The sequence below is a fragment of the Amblyomma maculatum genome, chromosome 3 (assembly GCF_055883805.1).
Source record: "Amblyomma maculatum isolate TAMU_Amacu chromosome 3, ASM5588380v1, whole genome shotgun sequence".
Classification (NCBI taxonomy): domain Eukaryota; kingdom Metazoa; phylum Arthropoda; class Arachnida; order Ixodida; family Ixodidae; genus Amblyomma; species Amblyomma maculatum.
In genome coordinates this window covers 6,419,308-6,431,920 of record NC_139346.1, presented here as the reverse complement: position 1 = coordinate 6,431,920, position 12,613 = coordinate 6,419,308, and the positions used below count along the sequence as shown (strand labels likewise).

General features: G+C 47.1%; 1 protein-coding gene across 4 annotated transcripts in view; it reads right to left on the bottom strand.

Annotated features, from left to right (window-relative positions):
* LOC146194162 (general transcription factor 3C polypeptide 3) overlaps positions 1-12,613 on the bottom strand; it is a 219,124-nt gene that overhangs the window by 54,107 nt on the left and 152,404 nt on the right. The gene's annotated exons all lie outside the window — the stretch shown is intronic.

The following is a 12,613-nucleotide window of genomic DNA, read 5'->3' as shown; positions in this document are numbered from 1 at the left end:
AGTTCGGTAAGAACTCTACAGGACTGCAGAAAATGAGTTTTTCATCGTTTCAGAGCTGGCATGGCATCTTCTTGTTCACAGCTTCAAACTCCCCATCAACTCACCACAGAACTGCCTTAATCAAAAAGTTATTTAGGCGGTTTTAGTTATTTACTTACAGAAGTTTTGCAGTGTATTATGTCCGCTATGGCAGTGAGTTCGTTCTTGCAAATATCTTTTTTTCTATTTTGAATCCATTATTTTTTAAAGGACTATAGACACCAAATTTTGGTGGCAATTTTCTTCTTGTTAATGATGCGTAAGTCATTCCCGTATATCGATCCACATGCAGTTTTCGCTTACGACCAATAAATAATTTAAAATTAAATTTTTTTTTCTCACCAGTTGCGGTTTTGATATCTGAGAGATAGTTGTGACGTCACTATCATGTCTTGATGCGCGGAATGAAAACACAGCAATATAATCGCTCATTCTTCCCTTGTAATGGCTCTTGTTCTTGAGGTAGGCTGGCTTTATCGTTGTAGTGAACTCAAATAACACAGCAATGATTATATCGCTGTATTTTCATCATTCGTGTAACCTAGACTTGACTGTGACATCACAGCCATCGCTCGGCTCTTGAAACCGAAACAGGTGAGAAAAGAAATTCGATAATAAATTATTCAGCAGTCGTAGGCGAATGTGATGTGGTGATCCGTGTATAGGAATGTCCTAGGCATCGTTACAAAGTATAATACACTAACCCGAAAATGAGGTGGCTATAGTCCTTTAAAGTTACTTAAAAGCCTTCCCTAAACCCTGATGTCTAAGTTGTCTAGTTTGAATGACCTGACTAGTGAGCCTTACTATGGCATTGGTTCTAGGAATAGCAGGGGGGAGTTACTAAATGCGTTTGCAGAGCGCAATAACTTAAGAATCAAGAATACCTTCTTCAGCAAATGGAAGAACCGGAAATGGGCATGGAGACCAAAAATGAAATTGACTTCATACTGTGTTCAACCCCCATTATTATGCAAGATGTAGAGGTAATCGGGAAAGTGCGATGCAGTGACCACAGGATGGTGAGGTCCCAAATTAGCCTAAATCTGAAAGGAACGCAACAGATTAGTAAGAAACCCATCAACGAATTAGCGGTGAGGGGGAAGGTAGAAGAGTTCAGGATCTCGCTACAGAATAGATATTCAGCTATAACCGAGGATGGCGACATTACCCTAGAAGCAATGAACAATAATTTCAAAGATATCATTGCTGAGTGCGCTGTAGAAGTAGACGGTAGGATAGCGAGGATACCGGTAAGCTGACTAAGGAGACAAAAGATTTGATTAAGAAACGCCAGAGTATGAAAGCTTTAAATCCACAGACCAGATAGAATTGACCGAGATATCAAAGCTAATCAATAAGCCCAAGGCGGCCGATATAAGGAAGTATAACATGGAGAAAATTGAGCATGCTGTAAAGCACGGGGGAAGCCTTAAAGCGGTAAAGAAGAAATTGGGCATAGGCAAAAACCAGATGCATGCGATAAGGGACAAGGCGGGCAACGTCATCACGAATATGGACAAGATAGTCAAAGTAGCCGAGGAGTTCTATACAGATCTCTACAGCAGCCAAAGTAGTCAGGACCGTAATGAGATTGGCGGTAGGGAAAAACAGTCAGACATTCCACCAGTGACGAAGGATGAGGTCAAGAAAGCATAAAAAACTATGAAAAAGGGAAAATCAGCTGGAGAGGATCAGATAACTACAAATTTGTTAAAGGACGGGGGGGAAATCGTGCTAGAAACACTGGCCACCCTGTATACGCAGTACCTGGTGTCATCTACGGTACCGGAACCATGGAAGAATGCAAACATTATCCTCATTCATAAGAAAGGGGACTCTAAGGACCTTAAAAATTGCAAACCAATTAGATTTATGTCTGTTACGTATAAGGTATTTACTAAGGTAATCACCAATAGAATCAGGACAACCTTAGACTGCAATCAAGCAAAAGATCAAGCAGGTTTTCGGAAACGGTACTCTACTATCGATCATATCCATACCATCAACCAGGTGATAGAAAAATGCTCAGAATATAACCAGCCCTTATACATAGCATTCATTGATTACGAAAAAGCATTTGACTCAGTTGGAATTTTGGCGGTGATGCAGGCATTGCGAAATCAGGGGGTAGACAAGCCGTATGTGAAAGTGCTGGAAGATATATATAGTGGCTGCACAGCAACGATAGTCCTGCATAAAGAAAGTAACAAAATTCCCACAAAGAAAGGTGTTAGGCAAGGAGACACGATCTCCCCAGTACTATTCACAGCTTGCTTAGAGGAAGTATTCAGAGACTTGGAATGGGAGCAGTTAGGGATAAGGGTAGATGGAGAATACCTGAGTAATCTGCAATTTGCTGATGACATTGCCTTGCTAAGTAACTCTGGGGATGAACTGCAAATAATGATTGATGACCTAGACAGGAAAAGTAGAAAGGTAGGCTTGAAAATAAATATGCAGAAGATTAAGGTAATGCTCAACAACCTCGGGAAGGAACAGCAGTTTACGTTAGGTAGCGAAGCACTGTAGTCTTTATTTATTTATTTATTTATAGGTACTGCGATCTGGTACAGATCATAGCAGGGTGGGAAAAACAAAAGAAATACAAGCATAAAAACGCACTCAAATTCATAAAATTTGCAGGCACTTTTCAAACATTAGTAAAGAACTTTGAGTTACAGTCTCGCTATTAAGTTTATTCCATTCCGTAATTGTCCTCGGAAAGAAAGAATATTTAAAACAGTTATTTCGCGCGTTCACAGGGGTTATTGTTAGTGCATGCCTTTGTCTCGTATTATAACCTGAAGAGTAAGTAATATAATTGGAAATGTTAATATTATAATGACCTTTTACGAGCTGGAAAAGAAACTTTAATCGGCAGATACGATTGCGCTCAGTCACAGAAGGTAATCCACTACGCTTCACAAGCTCGCTGACAGACGCACGGCCATATGAATTAAATACAAACCTAACGACCTTATGCTGTATGCGCTCAAGTTTATGAATGTTAGTTAAGGTGAAAGGGTCCCATATAATTACGGCATATTCTAACAGTGGACGGATGAGGGAGTTGTAAGCTAAGCGCCTCAAGAAAAAAAGTTTGCGCAGTGAATTAGCTACAACCGTATCTATGTGTTTTGTCCATGAAAGGTTGTTAGTAATCCATAAGCCCAAATATTTATATTCTGTTACCTCCAATAATGATGTGTTGTTAGTACCGTACACAAAATGAAGAGGACTTTTCTTGTGTGTAATTCTCATGAAAACGGTTTTCTCACAGTTAATACCCATCTGCCAATCGTTGCACCACGCAATCACCTTTTCTAGATCATTATTCAAACACACCTGGTCATCAACAGAAGAATATGTTTACTTAGGACACGTGGTAACCACAGATCCGGACCATAAAAAGGAAATAACAAGAAGAATAAGATTGGATGGAGCGAATTTGGCAAGCACTCGCAGATTATGACTAGCAGCTTACCGGTATCGCTCAAGAGGAAAGTATACAACAGTTGCATCTTACCTGTACTCACTTAGAGGGCTGAAACATGGAGGCTAACCAAGAGAGTTCTACTTAAGTTGAGGACAACTCAGAGGGCTATGGAACGAAAAATGGTAGGGTTAACATTAAGAGATAAGCGTGTAGAGTGGGTCAGCGAAATAACTCAAGTTACTGACATTCTAGTGGAAACTAAGAAGAAGAAATGGGCATGGGCAGGACATGTAGTGCGAAGAGAGGATAATGGATGGTCGCTTAGGGCAACAAACTGGATTCCAAGGGAAGGAAAGCGAAGCAGGGGGGGCAACAGAAAGTTAGGTGGGCAGAAGAGGTTAAGAAGTTCGCAGGGGTCAAGTGAATGCAGCTAGCACAGAACCGGGTTAATTGGAGAATAATGGGAGAGGCCTTCGCCCTGCAGTGGGTATAGTCAGGCTGATGATGATGATGACTAGTGAGCCATTGTAGCATACGTAACAGAATGTTGAAATCCATGCGAAGTGCGTGCTATTCGGAAAACCACAAGCTGATAGAGCACCAGTTCAGGGTTTGTCCAGTGCCCGTGTATCTGTTGTGCTGTATTAACAATGATCGACCACCAACTCGACCAAGATCGCACATTGGGCTTATCCGTCCTGCTTTTCAACACCAATCATGCCATTTTGAAAAGGTAGCTTCAAAATTGTTGAATTATTATTACAGTTTCCTGTTGGGACATTTCTAGTGCAGTAGAGTAGCAAGGCTGTTACGAAACAGGAATGTATGCCTCATCCAAGGAATTCAAAACACTGTGGCGCCATCTAGTGACAAATGCGAAAAGGACATCACAGGCAATGCAAAAAGAGGGTAATTTTTACTGACAGGCGCACTGGAGAGCGTGTAAAATACAATGAAACAAGGCGAGCACTCTTGAAACAATAGAGAGCATTATGCACTTATGAAAACTAGTGACATTTTCCCGAAACGTGGTCACGTGGGTTACTACAGTGATAATCACAGTGTTTCACCGCAAGAGGCCACTTAAGGTGTATTTATGCGATTTTCATTGATGTCAAGTTCAAGCTATAAATCCTCGTTTCTTGGATATTGCAGTGCTTGATCCATACTATGGAAGCGAGACCACCATAATGCCATTACATATTTTGTTCAGTGTTGTGCAAGATAAGCAAGTTGCTTGCCACATCCTCCCTGGACTTCACTGGACCGTCTCACTTTCGCACACGGTGCAGAGGATGGCACATGCAAAGATCTCCGCATCACCACAGAGAGTAAAGGTGCGCCCGCTTCTTTACTTTTCAACAGATGTCCCAACATCTGGTGCAGCGGAGATGGCTGGGCACCTTCAAAGATCAAGACGAAAAGCAAAAAGCCAAAAACAAACCGAGGGTAGAAGTGAGAAAACTAGGCCAATTCCATTTTCCAGTAGCTTGCCTTCACGTCATGTTTAGTGCAGTAAATGTTACCCTCCTTCTGGAAGGATACTTCACATAGCCCCTGTAGCACATCCATAGTCTCTCTCTTTCAGGACCACTTCTGCTACCTTTCTTCTCACCACTAAAATCAGCTATTATTTTGCTTAGAGAGAAAACTTGCTGGCTTGCCAGTGAGTGACCTGCTAGCTACTTTGTGATGCTGGTATCAAAAGTAGCATTGTGCAAGTACTTTGAAAGTTTCCAATATCAAAGCTAATAATGCGGTATCGAAGCAAACAGCAGTATTCAAAAACTTTTTAAAGTTGTGGAAAGCAGGAAGAGCAACGTTTGGAGCAATCCATTCATGACTACATCACTCCAGGGGTAGAATAATATAACAATTCTATCCCATCATTCCATGCCCTCTCTGTGAGTGGTCGGCCAAAATTTGAATAATATGTGCATAATCCCTGCACGGCGGCTAGGTTTGGTTTGTAGGGTTTAACGTCCCAAAGCTCTGAGAAACGCCACAGTGAAGGACTTGGAAAATTTGGACCACCTGGGGTTCTTTACTATGCACTGATATTGCACAGCACATATACGCCCCTCTGTTTTGACTCCATCGAAACACCATTTCAATGTAGACGAAATGGAGTGACGTCCATGCGCTGTGCAATGTTAGTGCACAAGTAAATAAAGGTGACGTCAAAATAACCTTTGCGCACTAATTACAATCATGAGATGTGATTTTCTGTTGGAATCATTTTGAGTAGCCACGTCCATGTGAAATAAAAAATAGTGGCCCTGTTCTTCGTTGTGGCTTTTGCAATCGGCATGCAGTTCAGATGCCGCTTTTGACTGAGAAAGAAAACTGTGCAATGCTGCATTGAGAACAAGCTGAACCAACTCAGGGGTGCTGGGTGTGCACAAGGCATTTTTTTGCAGCAAGGGAGAGACGCAACCATCCGTGAGTGCCCGCATTCGGCGCGTCGCGTAAGCAATCGTCCGTATTGGTGCGCAGAAAGGGATCCACTTCCCAATGACTCTGGAAGAAAAAAAGGATACAGTGGAGACCACTTATAGTGCAGGACCAGTTATAAAGTGGTTTGCCTCCCTTAGGACTCAATATAGAAGAATGCTGTTTAGAGTACTTGACGTTAGCTATCTACCAACTACGCAGCTGCACAAAGTGAAATACCGGTTACAGTCCACTTTTGAAATCCACTTGGTGACAGTGCAAAACAGCAAGTGCACTTCCCTGCGTTGCATCCGGTTTCCCTAAGTGACTCAGCACATCGCACCACGTGCTTAGGAAGCGACAAAAGCGCACGTGCGTTTGCTTCCTTTCCTTGAGTCTCCAGCCATTTCTCCTGTCTTGCTGAAGATTGCACGTCTACTATATTGTAGCGTGGGCAACAGCAGCCGCTAGGCGGCTGCTCATCGAGAGTCTCGTGCGTGGACTCGAAAAAGTGGCCCCGTGGCGTTCGAGAAGAAGCTGAAGTCGGCTGCTGTCACTCGGTGCCCTGGACCTGCTCTCCTGTGCCTGCTAGGTCAACCCCCTATTAAAAACCAACCTTCTGGTTACGGGCCTAAACGGCTACGTGACACTGGTGGAGGTGAGGCCTTGAACTCCATGTCTCGGACCTCTCGCAGCCGCTCGTCGAGTCTCAACCGGCTTCTGCTCCTGTCTACACCCGTTCATCGCTGCAGCCGTCGCCTCCGGGGTCTGGCGCCAGAATTCACTCCTCTACCTGAACCGACGCCAGCTGACCAGCACATCGAGACTTCTGCAATGGCCCAGGCAAGTCAGCATCAGTTGCTGCTTCAGCAGCCTCGTACGCCCCCCAGTTTCCATGGCGGTACTGGGGAAGATGTCGACGACTGGATCGACCAGTTCGAGCAAGTGGCGCAATTTAATCAGTGGAGCCCGGCTCAGAAGCTGTGCAATGTATATTTCGCGCTTGAGGACTGTGCTAAAACATGGTATGAGAATACGGAGGCCAGTCTTCAAAACTGGGATTCCTTTCGCCAGCAGCTGCGGGAAACCTTTGCCAGCCGCGACCGCCGTGATCGCGCATGCCGCCTCCTAGAAGCTCGTGTGCAACTACCTAACGAAAGCGTGGCCATGTTCGCCGAGGACGTGACCCGTCTTTGCCGACGGGCGGATCCCGACATGACGGAATCAGCGAAGTTGTGCCACCTGATGCAGGGCGTAAAAGAACCCCTCTTCGCTGGTCTGGTTCGCAGTCCACCTCAAACCATCGTGGACTTCATCAATGAGGCTACCCTCATTGAGCTAGCCCTGCAGCAATGATACCGGCGCACGGAGTCTGCCTGTGGTCAGCCCTTCAGAAGTGTGGCCACATTGAACGGGACCACTGAAGATCACTCTCTGTGTGAGCTGATCCGCGAGGTAGTTCGCGAGGAGCTCCTCAAGTTCACTCTTGGATCGCCTAACCCGACTGCCGCGGCTGTCACCGAAGCCGTGCATGAAGAAATCCGTCAAACATTTTCACCGCCTGAGTCACTGTCGGAGCTACGTTCTATGAACTACGCAGCGGCTCTTCGTCGGCCTGCAGTGCCTCCTGTGCAACAGCTTCGTTTTGAAGCACAGCCGCCGCCCACTCTGCAGCCACCGTTCTACCAACCGTCCTCTCAGCCGCCATCCCAGCAGAGCCTTGCCATGCAGCCGCCCGCTCCTCAGCCACTATTCTACCAGCCTCCCTACCAGCCGCCATCCCAGCAGAGCCCCGTCATGCAGCAACTGGTTCGGAAGGCAGACGTCTGGCGCACTCCTCGCCAACGGCCGCTGTGCTACCACTGCGGAGAACCCGGCCACTTGTACCGTCGTTGTCCATACCGTGAACTCGGTCTTCGGGGTTTTGCTCATGATTCCCTGCGTCCCCGGGTCGGCGAACGCCCTCCAGAAATCGAAGAATATCTAGCAACCCGTGCAAACTCTTTTTGAGCGACAGTACTCGCTACTCGTCACCCGGCCGCCGTGAGTTTAATGATGTGCCGAGGCGCCGGTCGCCAAGCCCACACCGGGGAAACTGAAAGCGGCGACCTCAGGGGGGCAGGTTGCTAACGGAATCAATGTCCCGAAGACCCTCCCGTGAAGACTCAGCCCGATGCTGTGACTAAGATGCCTCCGCCGCCGCATGAACCCGAAACTCCCAATCAACCTCAAGCCGATCACAATGTTAGCGCCGACCTTTCCGTTCTTGTCGACGGACACCCAGTAACCGCTTTGGTAGACACCGGAGCGGACTTCTCAATAATAAGCAAGAATTTCGCAGATTGGTTGTCCACGGTGAAAACTGAATGGCTGGGGCCGCAAATCGTACTGCTGGCAGTCACCTTATGACGCCGATCGGACGATGCACTGCCCGAGTAACCATCGCCGATTCAGCCTTTGTAGCCGTTTTGGTTATCCTGCCGCACTGCTGCAAGGACCTCATACTTGGCATGGACTTTTTACGTGAGCATGGGGCCATTATTAATGTTCCTCACCATACTGTCACCTTTTCGACGCCTGCAACAATGACTGCTGCCTCCGAATGACGCCACGCACCTTTACGCATCGTTGACGCGGATGTATCCATGCCGCCACGTTCATCTGCTCTCGTCACAGTCTGGTGCGACGACCAGTCCTGTGCTGCCGGCGTTGCCGAACAGAACACAGAGCTTCTGTTACATCATGGAGTCTGTGTTGCACGCGGTATAGTTAATCTGACTAATGGTCTAGCTGACGTGCTGATTACGAACTTCGGGAACGAACGGCAACGCATCGCTAAAGGCACCATGGTAGCCTACTTTGAAGGTGTCGCAGAAGCAGCCCACGACTGCTTTGCTCTTGAGACCAACACGTCTGCCAGCCAAATGCCCAACATCGACCCTGATGTGAACCCCGCTCTATCACCGGCAGAGAAGGACAGACTCGTCGGGCTACTCTTTCAGTTTCAAGACTGCTTCTCATCCGCCTCCGCGGTTCAACAGACGCCCTTGACCAAGCACCGCATAATAACCGACGACCGCACCCGACCAGTCTGACAGAACCCCTACCGAGTGTCATCGCGGGAACGCGAAGTCAATGCTCAACAGGTAGACGAGATGTTAAATGACGGTGTCCTACAGCCATCGAGGAGTCCCTGAGCTTCGCCTGTTGTCCTCGTTAAGAAGAAAGACGGAAGTTTAAGGTTCTGTGTGGACTACCGTAAGCTCAATCAGGTCACAAAAAAAGACGTCTACCCGCTGCCACGCACTGATGACTCATTAAACCGGCTGCGCCATGCGCGCTACTTTTCATCGCTTGAACTTGCAGATCGAAGTCAATGAACGTGATCGCGAGAAGACAGCGTTTGTCACGCCCGATGGACTTTATGAATTCAAAGTCCTACCTTTCGGACTGTGCTCCGCTCCAGCGACATTTCAGCGAATGATGGACGCAGTTCTATCTGGTCTTAAATGGCAGATGTGTCTAGTCTACCTGGACGACGTTGTTGTGTTTGCACCAACACCTCCAACGTCTCTCCGCTGTGCTACGGGCTATCAGATCTGCCGGCCTCACGTTACAACCACAAAAGTGTCACTTTGTTTATGAAGAGCTCCTGTTCTTGGGCCACGTCGTCAGCCATCGAGGAGTTCGTCCCGATCCTGCTAAAACAACAGCCGTCACCAAATTCTCTACTCCATGTAACAAGAAGACAGTTCGCCATTTCTTGGGCCTCTGCGCCTATTACCGCAGGTTTATTGAAAACTTTTCACGCATTGCCGCTCCGTTGACACGTCTCCCCGAGATAATGTCACCTTCACCTGGACGGACGAACAGCAAAAGGCATTCGACGAGTTACGGCACCGCTTGCAGACAACACCTGTGCTTGCCCATTTCGATGCGAATGCCGAGACTCTGGTCCACACAGATGGCAGCAATGTGGGTCTAGGCGCTGTACTCGTCCAGTGGCAAGACGGTGCCGAGCGAATTATCGCATACGCCAGCCGGACTTTGTCCCGTGCCGAATTGAACTATTCCACCACCGAAAAAGAATGTCTGGCTGTTGATGGGCGGTGATGAAATTTCGACCCTATCTTTATGGCCGGCACTTTCGGGTTGTGAGTGACCACCATTCTCTGTGCTGGTTAACGAACTTGCGAGACCCCTCCGGACGTCTTGTACGATGGAGTTTATGGCTACAGGAGTTCGACATGACCATCGTGTATAAGTCTAGACGTCAGCACAACGACGTCGACTGCTTGTCCCGTTCACCTGTCGAGGCTGCACGGGAAGACGAAGAACCAGACTTCCCCCTTATCGCAGCCGTCGACGCGCTCACTGTTTCACAGCAGCAACGTGACGACCCGGCTCTCGCACCACTTATCGATTTTCTGGAAGCGCGCACTACAGAAGTTCCCCGTCTCTTCGCCAGAATGCATTCATCGTTTTTCATGCGAAACAATGTTTTATACAAGATCAACTTCGCTCCGATGGGAAGAGATTACCTCCTCGTCGTACCAGAGCATCTTCGCGAAAACATCTTACAGGCATGTCATGACGAGCCCACCGCGGGTCGCCTGGGGTATGCTCGAACTCTGGCCCAAATTAAGAAGAGTTATTACTGGCCAAACCTTACGGCCGCAGTACGACATTACGTGAGAACATGCCATGATTGCCAGCGACGGAAAACACCACCTGTGAAACCGGCCGGTTTTCTGCATCCTGTTCAAGTGCCAAGATGCCCATTCGAACAAGTTGGCATGGATCTGTTGGGTCCTTTTCCAATTTCTGATTCGGGCAACAGGTGGATAACTGTCGCTACAGATTACCTCACGAGTTACGCTGAAACGAAGGCTCTCCCCGACATGATGTCCATGTACGTGGATGTTGAACATCGGTCTTGGGATGACGTCTTGCCGTACGTCACGTTTGCGTACAACACGGCGCAGCAGGAAACAACGCAAATGACGCCGTTTTCCTTATTGTATGGCGGCGAAGTTTTGACAATGCTCGAAGCCATGTTGCCCCACGATGGCCGTGACCTCAAAGTTGGCGCCGAGGAGTTCACTGAACGCGCAGAAGCGTGACAACTGGCGAGGGCACGCATCCGGAACCAGCAAGGTCGAGACGCCCAGCGTTACGATCACCGCCACCGTGTAGTGACTTTCGAACCGGGCGACAAAGTGTGGCTCTGGACTCCGATTCGACGTCGGGGACTATCCGAAAAACTTCTGAAGCAGTACTTTGGCCCATACAAAGTGCTCCGTCAGCTGAGCGACGTCACGTACGAAGTGCTTCCGGACAGCTTTTCTTCTACTCGTCGCCAGCAGAAATTCGAGGTTGTCCATGTCGTGCGCATGAAGCCGTACTTTTCGCGAGAAAATTAGCGCACCGCCTACCGCATGTTCCTTGCTTTATTTTTTTTTTATCTCTGCTTTCGAATTTATCAAGTTGACATTTATTTTTTTTTAGAGAGGGGGGTAATGTAGCATGTGCAACAGCAGCCGCTAGGCGGCTGCCCATCGAGAGTCTCGTGTGCGGACTCGAAGAAGTGGCCTTGTGGCGTTCGAGAAGAAGCTGAAGTCGGCTGCTGTCACTCGGTGCTCTGGACCTGCTCTCCTGTGCCTGCTAGGTCAACCCCCTATTAAAAACCAACCTTCTGGTTACGGGCCTAAACGGCTACGTGAAACATTAAATGAAGATTCCTCTCACAGCCAAGGCTTATTTTCCAACCAAAACATCTCGGAATTGTTCAAATTCATTGTGGGAACGAAAAGAGCAAAAGATACTGCAAGATGGCATTCGTCTGGGCTAGTTGGTATGATTCCTGTTGTGGGTGGAAGCTTGAGTTTTGAGAGGGGAAAGACAAAGGGGAAAGAAAAAATACAATAAAAGTCTAGCTACAAAGCTAAACGTTTAGTGGTGAGCAAGAAGACGCTCTGATTAAGCCGCGTGAGCCAATTAAAAGAATAACAGGGCTATAACTAAAATGATGTAGGTGAGGGAAAGAAAGAAAAACTACGAAATGGGGTGAAACAAAGCCTGGTCATGGGTCATGAACGCTTTTCTTTTATTGAGAGTGCATCAAATGTGGTGCTGATGCAGCCACCTCCTTTATTGTTGATCGCGACAGCGTCCATGTTCTCCAGGGCTAGTTTCTCCTTCCAAGAATCCTGATGTTGCCCAAGTCAGCAGTACACGTGTGCTTAGGCTCATTATAGTTACAGTGGTGGAACTGGCAACTGGCTTCTTGAAGCAGCTTTTTTAGCAGAATAAATCGCAGTTTGTAGCAGAAATTTAGTCTTGTAGCAGGAAAACTGGCATTTTGTAGCAAATATTTGAGCTTTTGTATCAGGAAAAAAAAAAAAAGTTTTGTAGCAAAATTTCAAATCTCGAGACGCTTAAATAAAGAATGCTCAGATGTTTATAACGACAATAGCCATGCAAAAACAAGCTTCAAGCTCAAATGCAGTCTAAAGTTCTGTACTTTCCTCAAAAAGCCCCAAATTAAGCAAACAGGAGGTTTTGCTAAAAACAAGCCGTTTTTACTCAGAGGGAAGGCATAACGAGATATTCAACTTCACTATAAACACTGTGGCCTTGGAAAGAAGGTATATCTAGCTGTCTTGATATAAAAACTCCCTGTAAAAATTCAGAACTGCCACT